This window comes from Choristoneura fumiferana, chromosome Z (genome assembly GCF_025370935.1).
Source record: "Choristoneura fumiferana chromosome Z, NRCan_CFum_1, whole genome shotgun sequence".
In the NCBI taxonomy this organism is placed as follows: domain Eukaryota; kingdom Metazoa; phylum Arthropoda; class Insecta; order Lepidoptera; family Tortricidae; genus Choristoneura; species Choristoneura fumiferana.
Genome location: NC_133472.1, coordinates 39,008,333 through 39,018,267, shown reverse-complemented (window position 1 = coordinate 39,018,267; position 9,935 = coordinate 39,008,333).

Here is a 9,935-nt window from a genome sequence, read left to right as displayed (position 1 = left end):
CGGAATGGAGAGATTTACTGGATCAGGCTAAGGCCCACCCGCAGCTGTATTGCCTCAGATGATGATGATGACAATATTGACAATGCGATTTTGTGTAAGGAAAAACAAAAAAAGATTTTAAATGTAACAGTAATTTGATGCGTCTTTGTTTATTAAATGTAGTCTTTTTAATTTAGTGTTTTCTTTTGTTTTGATGAATGCCCAGCTTACTAAAGAAAGTTTACTTTACAGTGCTCAAGGTATTTCCAGAGGCTCTATTCCATATCTTTGTCTCTAAAGGAATACCTACTCCAGACTCCAGACAGATTCAAGGCAGGCACGATTTAAAAAATATCGCTTAGCGTGTCTAGAATAAGCCGTGTCTTGGTGTTAAAATAAATAGGTTTTGCAACAAACACCAAATTCAAAACTTTAATTCAAAATTCTTTCGTGATGTCTAATCCTTTCGTTTCTTAAAGGCATTTAGCTTCTGTGAATTATTAGAAAGACTAGCTGGATTATTATTTCGAGAGGTTCAATTGTGTTCAGACTCAAATTTTCAGTTATAAAATTAGAAATATATCGTTTATTGTTTTTAAGTTGCTTAGGATATTATCACTGAAACTTGTGGTAAATACATTTTATTCTATTTTATCTTTTTTTCCACAATAACTTAAATTTTCTGCACAAAAGTCAGTTACGTGGTCAGGTTCGGATTATCCCTGATTACTTTGTAGTATTGTAAAAAATACAAGGTATAGAAAAACTTGCTGTTTAAAACATGGATTGAATGTTCATAATATGATATACCATTCATGCAAACACATAAAAAAAATTAGGACATGGATAAGACTATTTTTTTCTACATTTCCCGTTGTTCCAAAATACACCATCATTTTCGTAGCCACACTTATTAAGTATATTTTAAACAAAAAAAAGAGGTCAAACCTCCTGTAAATCCTTTTTTAACTATAAGCAACTTTAAAAAAAAGACTGCGTCAATATAACGTATAATGTTTATCGCAAGTCATAATTATTTATCTATAATTAATGTAATAAAGGTTCAGTTAGATTTGCGTCAAAGATCGAGCGTCATTTTCGTTACGGTTGCGACTTGTTAAGTATTGGGTAAATAAATATAATGTTTTACTGGTGCTGTGTCATTTGCAGTTAAGTTATTCAATATTGATTTCATTTGCTTCAAATCTATAGGATATTTACTGCAGAGCCGCGAAAGTAAGAGCTTTTCAATTTCGTGGTCATCATTTTCGTGGTCCTATGGGCCACGAAACTGATTAAAGACCACGAAAAAGATGATTTTCCCTACAAGTAGAAAAAATACAGAACACTTTTTATAGAATTTTCTGCTTTTTACAGTGTAATCGTTTATGCCGTTATTGATTTAATTGATTTAAACGAAGAATGGTTGACCGTCAACAACATTTGCTCCAGGTGTGGTTATAGGAATTATGACCAGTGCGACGCCAATTTTGTTAACTGGCGAGAGGTTCAAGAATTATTTTGCCCTGAATGTACGTGTGAAATGTATATATCTAAATATTAAAAGAAAACTTCGTCATTTAGAGGAGCATTTTGTTGTGTTGTTTCGTTGTAACATAATTTCGTTCTGGTTTACCGTAGACCTGCACGGGGGGAAGGTATTGAAAACTGTTTTGGTTTGTGAGTTGAACTTATTAATCTTACTTTAATTAAGTAATTTCTAGATAGTATTTAAAAGGTTACAAAAATGACAATTTGAAGTCGTCATTTTCGTGGTCAAGTTTTTTTTTTTTTATATAGATATCGATTGTCTATTTCTGTTGATACCTGATTAATTAAATAATGCTTATTCGTTTTCTCATTATGATCGGATTTTCATTCAAATAGTACAATTATAAGATTTTAAAATAAACAAAATGTTCTTTTTCGTGGTCTCGATGCTCATTTTCGTTACCGTTAAAATTGGATTTTTGCTTTTTTTAACCAAAATAAACTTTATCGATCTCTTATAATATAAAGCATCATATCGGTACATATCCTTATGTTCAAAATAAAACAGACCACATCAAAATGTGTGTTTTTATTTCTGTAACATTTATCTTACACCTCAAATAATTACCCAGCTATAGCCCGCGACTTCCTCTGCGAAAAATTCGTTTGTCGCGCGTTGATTTAAAGGGTAGATAGTTACGTAGATACCTATTATTGATTTATTCTGATCTTTTAATAAGTATTGTGTATGCACAATTTTACGGCAATCAATTCAGTAGTTATGGTTTGAAAGCAGAACAAACAAACTCATTTTCGCATTCATCCATACTAATATTATAAATGCGATAGTGTGTGTGTTTGTATATTTGTGTGTTCGTTTGTATGTTTGTCCGTCTATCACGTCGAAACGGAGCGACGGATCGACGTGATTTTTGGCATAGAGATAGTTTATGGGCCAGAGAGTGCCATAGGCTACTTTTTATCCCGGAAAAATGCAAAATGCAGAATGCAATAAATGGCAAAATGAATGGGCAAAAGCTAGTAACATTAATAAATAAGGATTGTTCAACGAGGTAAAGCACGATTTTATACGAGATGTTTTGATGATATAGCATCGGTCGCAATAATGTCACAGTTTTTGTATGCGAAATCTGTCATATGATTGCGATCGCTAGCGTCAGAAACATTAGGCAATACGATGCCGAAATTTTAGGCGAAGGAAACCCCAACCCTTCTCTCAAGATGTCACTGCCCAGCAGTGGGGAAGCGTCCATAGAACCCAATTCCCACCGGCTTGCCTAATATTTACAAAATAGACCAAGAGGACATACAGGATTTATGAAGGATGTAAGCGATCTTTGCTTCGGTATTACCACGGAAATATCTCACGCCACGCCACTACTGCCCAGCCGGTAAGTATTTAGTCAGAGAGATGAGACGAAAGATGAAAGCCAAGTATTTAAACAGTAACAGATAAAGTCCCGGAATGAAACGAAGGCTTTTAGAACAAAGCGAGTTGACAGTATTGTGCAACTAACTGCCCCAGCTATAGAAAATTTATACCAATTGGCGAGACCCAGCGGCGCTCCGAACTCGGACTGGACCTAACTAATACACGGCTATAAATTAAAAGCTTCCGAGTCTTCGGTTGCATCCAAAGACAAGTTTAAAGGCAGTTCAAACTTTTAGTTTAAACTTCGCCCTGTCTCAATTTAATTTTAATTTCACTGCGAATTTCATGGCAACTGTGGACTGGTTTTGTGTCTCTCTTTGTTGCCTTTCGTTTTTCGTTGACACTTTTGCCGCCGATTTAGAGAACAATATAGCTGGCAATTACGGGTTAAATTACGGGATGTTTACGGCCGCAACTTCAGTACCTACAGAATGTAGAAAATATACAAACCAGAATAGTAAAAAAATATGTGGACAAGAAAATAAAAAATATGTGTGATGATTACGTTGAGTTATTTCCAGTAAAATTGTACCTGTCGAGATGAAAATCTGATTCCTTTAGAAAACTATTATTTAGATGAATATAGGTAAATACCCCGTAACTAATAAATACAACACGAGGAGGGTACGACAGGGTTAATTAATACAGCCTCCAGCAGTCAATTATTACGGGAAAAGGTTAAATAAATATTTAGTGCCGAAGCTGTATAATAACGAAATAGGTGACCCTAAAATTATTGTCGAGATAGCGCGCCTGCAATCTTTTTAACACGTTCGCGTGACCACCGTCAATATCCGACAAATAGGGTACTATGCGTTGTGACACATAGTCTAATCACGTCAGACTTTATAAAAACGTTAAAGGAACTACGTGGTCGGACGTTCGGTGTTCATAATAAATTGCAGTAGTTCCATCCTTGCGCCGTATCATATTAAATTACCAAAAATCTTGCGCCACATAGTATAACATTTTTTGACTCCAAAAGAGGCGACGCACACGCTCTTAAATGTGACTACTCACAGACGCACAACGTCGGTGGACGCTGTATTTTGTTCCCGCGCCTATACATTCAGTCAATTTCAGTCATCCTGTTCACGTGACGGAGGACGCGCTCGCGCTGATCGCGGCATGTTGATTCAGCAACGAATTTGTCCACGCAGCTTTAGTATTATTTCAATATTTTTGTATGAATAATAGTATATTTTTGTTATATGTTACATTCTTAGTGATGTAAACTTTTACTCGGATGGGTTTTTAGTTTAGTGAGTTTTTAGGGAATTTAGATGCTATGGTTCTAACTCAATTACCGACTTATTTCTCACATCTAAATGAGTAATTTCATAAAGTATATGTGTGTAGTTCTTGCTGTGATAGTATTATGAATAATACTGCTAGATATTATTATCCTCAATTAATTTGAGAGCTTTTTCTTCTTTTAGATTAATAAAAAACTACGAGCATGTAAAAATGCTTCTGTGCAAGTCTTCGAGGAAGTTCAATCATCACGAGAAACATCACCTGACCCTTATAGTGATGACGGGTAGTTTTAGCTTAGATGCAGACTATAACCCAGGAGGAGACGAAGGTTCCAGCGCGAGCAGCATTGGTAATATTTCTGTAGGTGCACCAATAAGAGCAACGTCTTTCCAGCAAGTCAGCCACAAACTACCAAAGCAGCAAAGACTCTGACTCGGCTAGAATGTTATAGATGAGACTGTATACGCATCCTCCAGTTCAGACAGTATTTTTGACAGTTTTGGCGCTGAAGCCGAACTAAATATCAAAATAAACAACAACCCAAGAAACCAAGGCATAAAGTACTCGGTAAGTATGAGGATGACCTAACATATCGGTATCATCTAATATTATAATAGAGTCTTAGGAAATGACTTTACTTTGGAGTCTATCTCACTACCACAAGACCCGGCTGAACTGCAACCAGACATAGATTTAGAAAAAACTCTTACAGAATAACTTTGCTACCTGAACAGGAATCATACTCTAAAAATAGTCTGACAGCGTCATTTTTACTCCCTGAATAGGAACCAAGTTCTGAAATTATTGATTGGTAGTGAAGTTTCACATCAAACACCACCCACCATATTCTGGAAATAAAGAAGGTAACCAGCTCTCTATTTTTATCATCGGGAGATCATCCTAGCCATCTTTTTTTACTAGATACTGCAGCATCATCCTCTTAGCAACCGGTAACGACAGTTCTCCAGTATCAACACCGTACCCTGAAATGATGGAAACAGATCAAAGATCTCCACAAGCACAAGCACCGGGGAAGGACCGAGCTCAATTTCTCTTTATATTTCACTAGCTTTTACCCGCGGCTTCGCACGCGTAAACTATTCGGTCTGGTAGTTGCAATTGAAATTTTTCGGGATTTTACAAAATTCCCCTGGAAATTTCCAAATTTTATATCGTGGTCTTTATTGAGGTTGTGTTGTGAATAACTGTACAAAATTCAAGACTCTAAACCCAGTGCTAAAATTTCAAAATTTTTCCCTATCCAAATTCAAATTCATATCATTTATTCAGTAAATAGGCCGCAATGGGCACTTTTACACGTAATTTTTTTAAATACCAGCACTTTCGGAAAGACCATCATTGCCAAGAAGAATGCGCCGCAAGAAGCTTGGCAGAAAGTCATTTTTTCAAAATAAAATAAGTACAAATAAAATACTTAAAAACTACAGTAAGTAGGTATACAATTCAAGAAAAAATTACAAAATAATAATAACAATAATACACGGATGTATGGGGTCCCTTAGTTACAAAACTATCCCGTGGAAATATCGGGATAAAAAGTAGCGTATGTGTTATTCCAGACGTCCGGCTACCTACATACCAAATTTCATGACTCTAAGCCCAGCGGTTATTATTTCGAGATTTTATCCCTAGTTATCCCGTGGGAATATCGGAATAAATAGTAGCCTATGTGTTATTCCAGAGGTCCAGCTACCTACATACCAAATTTCATGACTCTAAACCCAGCAGTTGTTATTTCGAGATTTTATCCCTATCCCGTGGGAATATCGGGATAAAAAGTATCCTATGTTTTAATCCAGGTTATAAACTAACTTTCCGCCAAATTTCATCCAAATCCGTCCAGCCGTTTAAGCGTGAAAAAGTAACAAACATACTCACTCACTCACTCACTCACAAACTTTCACATTTATAATATTAGTAGGATTAATGAAATACAAGATAAATTGGCTAAGCTACAACTACAACATACATCTCGTAGTATCAGTTCGTTACCAACCATTCAATACCGGTTGCTGAGAGCATGATGCTGCAGTATCTAGTAAAAGAAGATGTCTAGGATGATCTCCCGATGATAAAAATTAGAGAGTTGGTTACCCTCATTATTTCCAGGATATGGCGGTGTTGGATGTGAAACCTCAGTATCATCAATAATTTCCGAGCTTGTTTCTTGTTCAAGAAGTAAACATGACGCTGTTAGGGTACTTTCAGTTTGATTCCTGTTCAGGTAGCAAAGTTATTGTGTAAGAGCTTTTTCCAAATCTACTTATGTCTGGTTGCAGTTCAGCCGGGTCTTGTGGTAGTGAGACTATCTTTGAGGTAAAGTCAATTCCTATATAAGACTATCTAAAATCTCAGATGATACCGATATAGTTAGTGTATCATCATCACACTTCCCGAGTACGTCCAGTCTTGGCCTTGGCTTCTTGGGCTATTGTTTATTTTGATACTTGTTAGGCTTCAGTGCCAAACGATTGTCAAAAATACTATCCGAACTGGAAGATGCATATACAGTCTTATCTATAACACTAGCCGAGTCAGAGACTTCGCTGCTTTGGTATATAGTTTGTGGCCGACTTGCTGGAAATACATTGCTGTGATTGGTGCACCTACGGAGACGTTACTAACGCTGCTTGCGCTGGAACCTTCGTCTCGTCCTGGGCTATAGTCTGCATCTGATCCAAACTACCCGTCATCAATATATAGGGTCATGTAATGTTTCTCGAGATGATTGAACTTCCTCGAAGACATGCATAGAAGCATTTATTACGTGCTTGCAGTTTTTTATCCATTTAAAACAAGAAAAAGCCATTTGCCAGAATGATATGGCTGCCGTAATGTGACGTTGATATTAGGGCGTGCAAAACCGGTTTTCCGGTTTTGCTGAAAACCGGAAACCGGACAATATTTACCGATTTTTCAAAACCGGTTTTGAAACACAAAACCGGAGTCACCTCCGGTTTTTCTGTTATTGATGACGTACATTTTGATTTAAATCAACTTTTTTCGAACGCTCTAAGAAATATTTAATTTTGAGTCATCGAATAATATCCGAAATCCGAACGCAACCTATCTATACTACTTACACTCCTACCTCCGCCCGTAACCCTCGCATGCACCCGCAACCACAGGATGGCCAGGCCACGCCGTACAAAATACGCGTTCTTGAATCTACATAGGCACGACGACGTCTGTACACGCGTCAATGTGTGCGTAAGATACAAAGGGCTGACTATTGCAAAACCCTATCGATACTAATATCATAAATGCGAAAGAGTGTTTGTATGTTTGTGTGTTTGTCCGCCTTTCACGCCGTAACGGAGCGATGGATCAACGTGATTTTTGGCATAGAGATAGTTTATGGGCCTGAGAGTGACATAGGCTACTTTTTATCTCGGAAAAATGCACAGTTCCCGAGGGAACAGCGCGAATACCGAATACCACGCGGGCGGAGCCGCGGGCAAAAGCTAGTAGTACTATAAGTGCTACCAATGACATTAAAAAGTACTTATATGTGGTATGGCTTAGATATGTGCAAATAAATGTAATCGATAATCTTACTATTTCGAGGGTATTCTGGAAAAACAGAATAAGTGCATTTTTTTTTAAAGTTACATATATAGGCATACTCAATGTTTTCTGCTTTATTTATCTAGCAAAACCGTATAAAAATTAATATTGTGCACTTATCCGGTTCTGCCAGAATATCCTCGATTTATTTAAACCTACTTAAAATGTGTCTGTCTGCGTATTTTAAGCATTATTATTTTCAATTAAAATAGATATACGTCTACAAACTTAAACGAATTAATCGGTAGGTAGTTATTTCATTATAGATTAAAGTAAAGAAAGTAATTGAAAATAATAATGCTTAACGTAACTGGTTTTTTTTTAATGTTCTGATTATAATATAAAATTCAAAATTCAAATTCAAATTCAAAATTCAAATGATTTATTCAGTAAATAGGCCGCAATGGGCACTTTTACACGTCATTTTTTTAAACTACCAGCGCTTTCGGAAAGACCATCATTGCCAAGAAGAATGCGCCGCAAGAAACTTGGCAGAAAGTAATTTTTTCATAAAAATATAATTACAAATAAAATACTTAAAAACTATATTATACAATTATATTGAAAGATTGTAATAAATCTAAACTAATATTGTAATTATAATAATTATTTTTTATTGTGGGTATATAAACTATCTAAGAATATGATTTAATTGTTCAAATTCTACCATTACTACCATAATAAAAAAAATATTTAAAAACATTGCCAAAACCGGGGAAAAAACCGGTTTCCGGTTTTGGGCTCTCAAAACCGCAATTCAAAACCGGTTTCGAAAACCTTCCGGTTTTGCACGCCCTAGTTGATATATTCATATTTTATAATGTAGCATGATTTTTGACACAACGTCATTTAACGGTTAGATCTTGTTGCCGTAATATGACGTTGCTTTATTCTTTTAGTATAACGTTACATCGCATTGTGACACTACGTCAATTGACGTTTCGATCATGTTGCCGTAATATGACGTTGCTACGTTATTGTAGTATTATGTTACGTCACTATGTGACACAACGTCATTTGACGATTCGATAATATTGTCGTGATATGACGTTGTTAAGAATATGTATAATTACAATATCAGTTGTACGGTAGAACGTCTATAAACGGTGACGATTAATTCCGCATGCGCCGTAACGCTATCTATTTCTGTATACAATCAAAGCTCAACTTGTAATGACGTGACGTCTCATTGTATGGAAAAAGTTGTGCGATATCGCATTGACCGAAAATTTTGGGCGTACGCGCGAACGTGTTAACTTTTTAATTTCTCGCTGACCATAAACTATGCACTTAGCCTTCTGATATTATGTAAGGAATAATGTAGACTATTACGGACATTTTTGAGAAAAAAATATTGTATAAGCATGTGCCGTTTGATTAAATAAATAAATAAAAAGATGGACAGATGACCAGAGGCCGTATTGTCTAATGCGCTGACGTTCGCGATCGTATTCGCCGTCACTTTATACCCTCATCCTACACCATGTGATGGAAAGGAACGGTAAAAACGATCGTGATTTCGAGTGTTTTAACCGACTTCAAAAAAGGAGGAGGTTATCAATTCGATTGTATTTTTTTAATGTTTGTTACCTCAGAACTCCGTCATTTATAAACCGATTTGAATTTTTTTTTTGCGTTCGTCTAGGAATGTCTTCAATTAGGTCCCATAAGCACCAAATTAGGATAATGATGATTGGATTTTAAGGAAATCGAGGGAACTCTTCAAATGTTGTAAGGACACACTTCGAATGTTGTAGGTAATGGTAATGAGATATATTTAGTAGTAACTCGTGTATTTGATATTGAAAATCATCATTTGGTCAAGTGGAACTGATGATGAAGACCACAGTTGACCATCGGAATTACTACTCAATAACAAGTATTTCACGGGTCGAATTTTAATTACTTTGACACAGTTGCTAAGCAATTTATGCTCCTCGTAATGCATATGGTAAAATGGGTGGTGAAGCACCAGGACTCCTCAATAATGAACGTCTCTGCATCGGAAAAGCAATCTTTCGTAAAAGGTAACGAGCAGTTGATATTAAACTATTGTATCTTAGATTATTTACACTAAATAGAGTGTTTTTTTTTATAAGTAACATAAAATTGAACCGGCTACAAAAAAACTAAGAAAATATTTTTCTACCTGTCTGAAGTCGGTCGG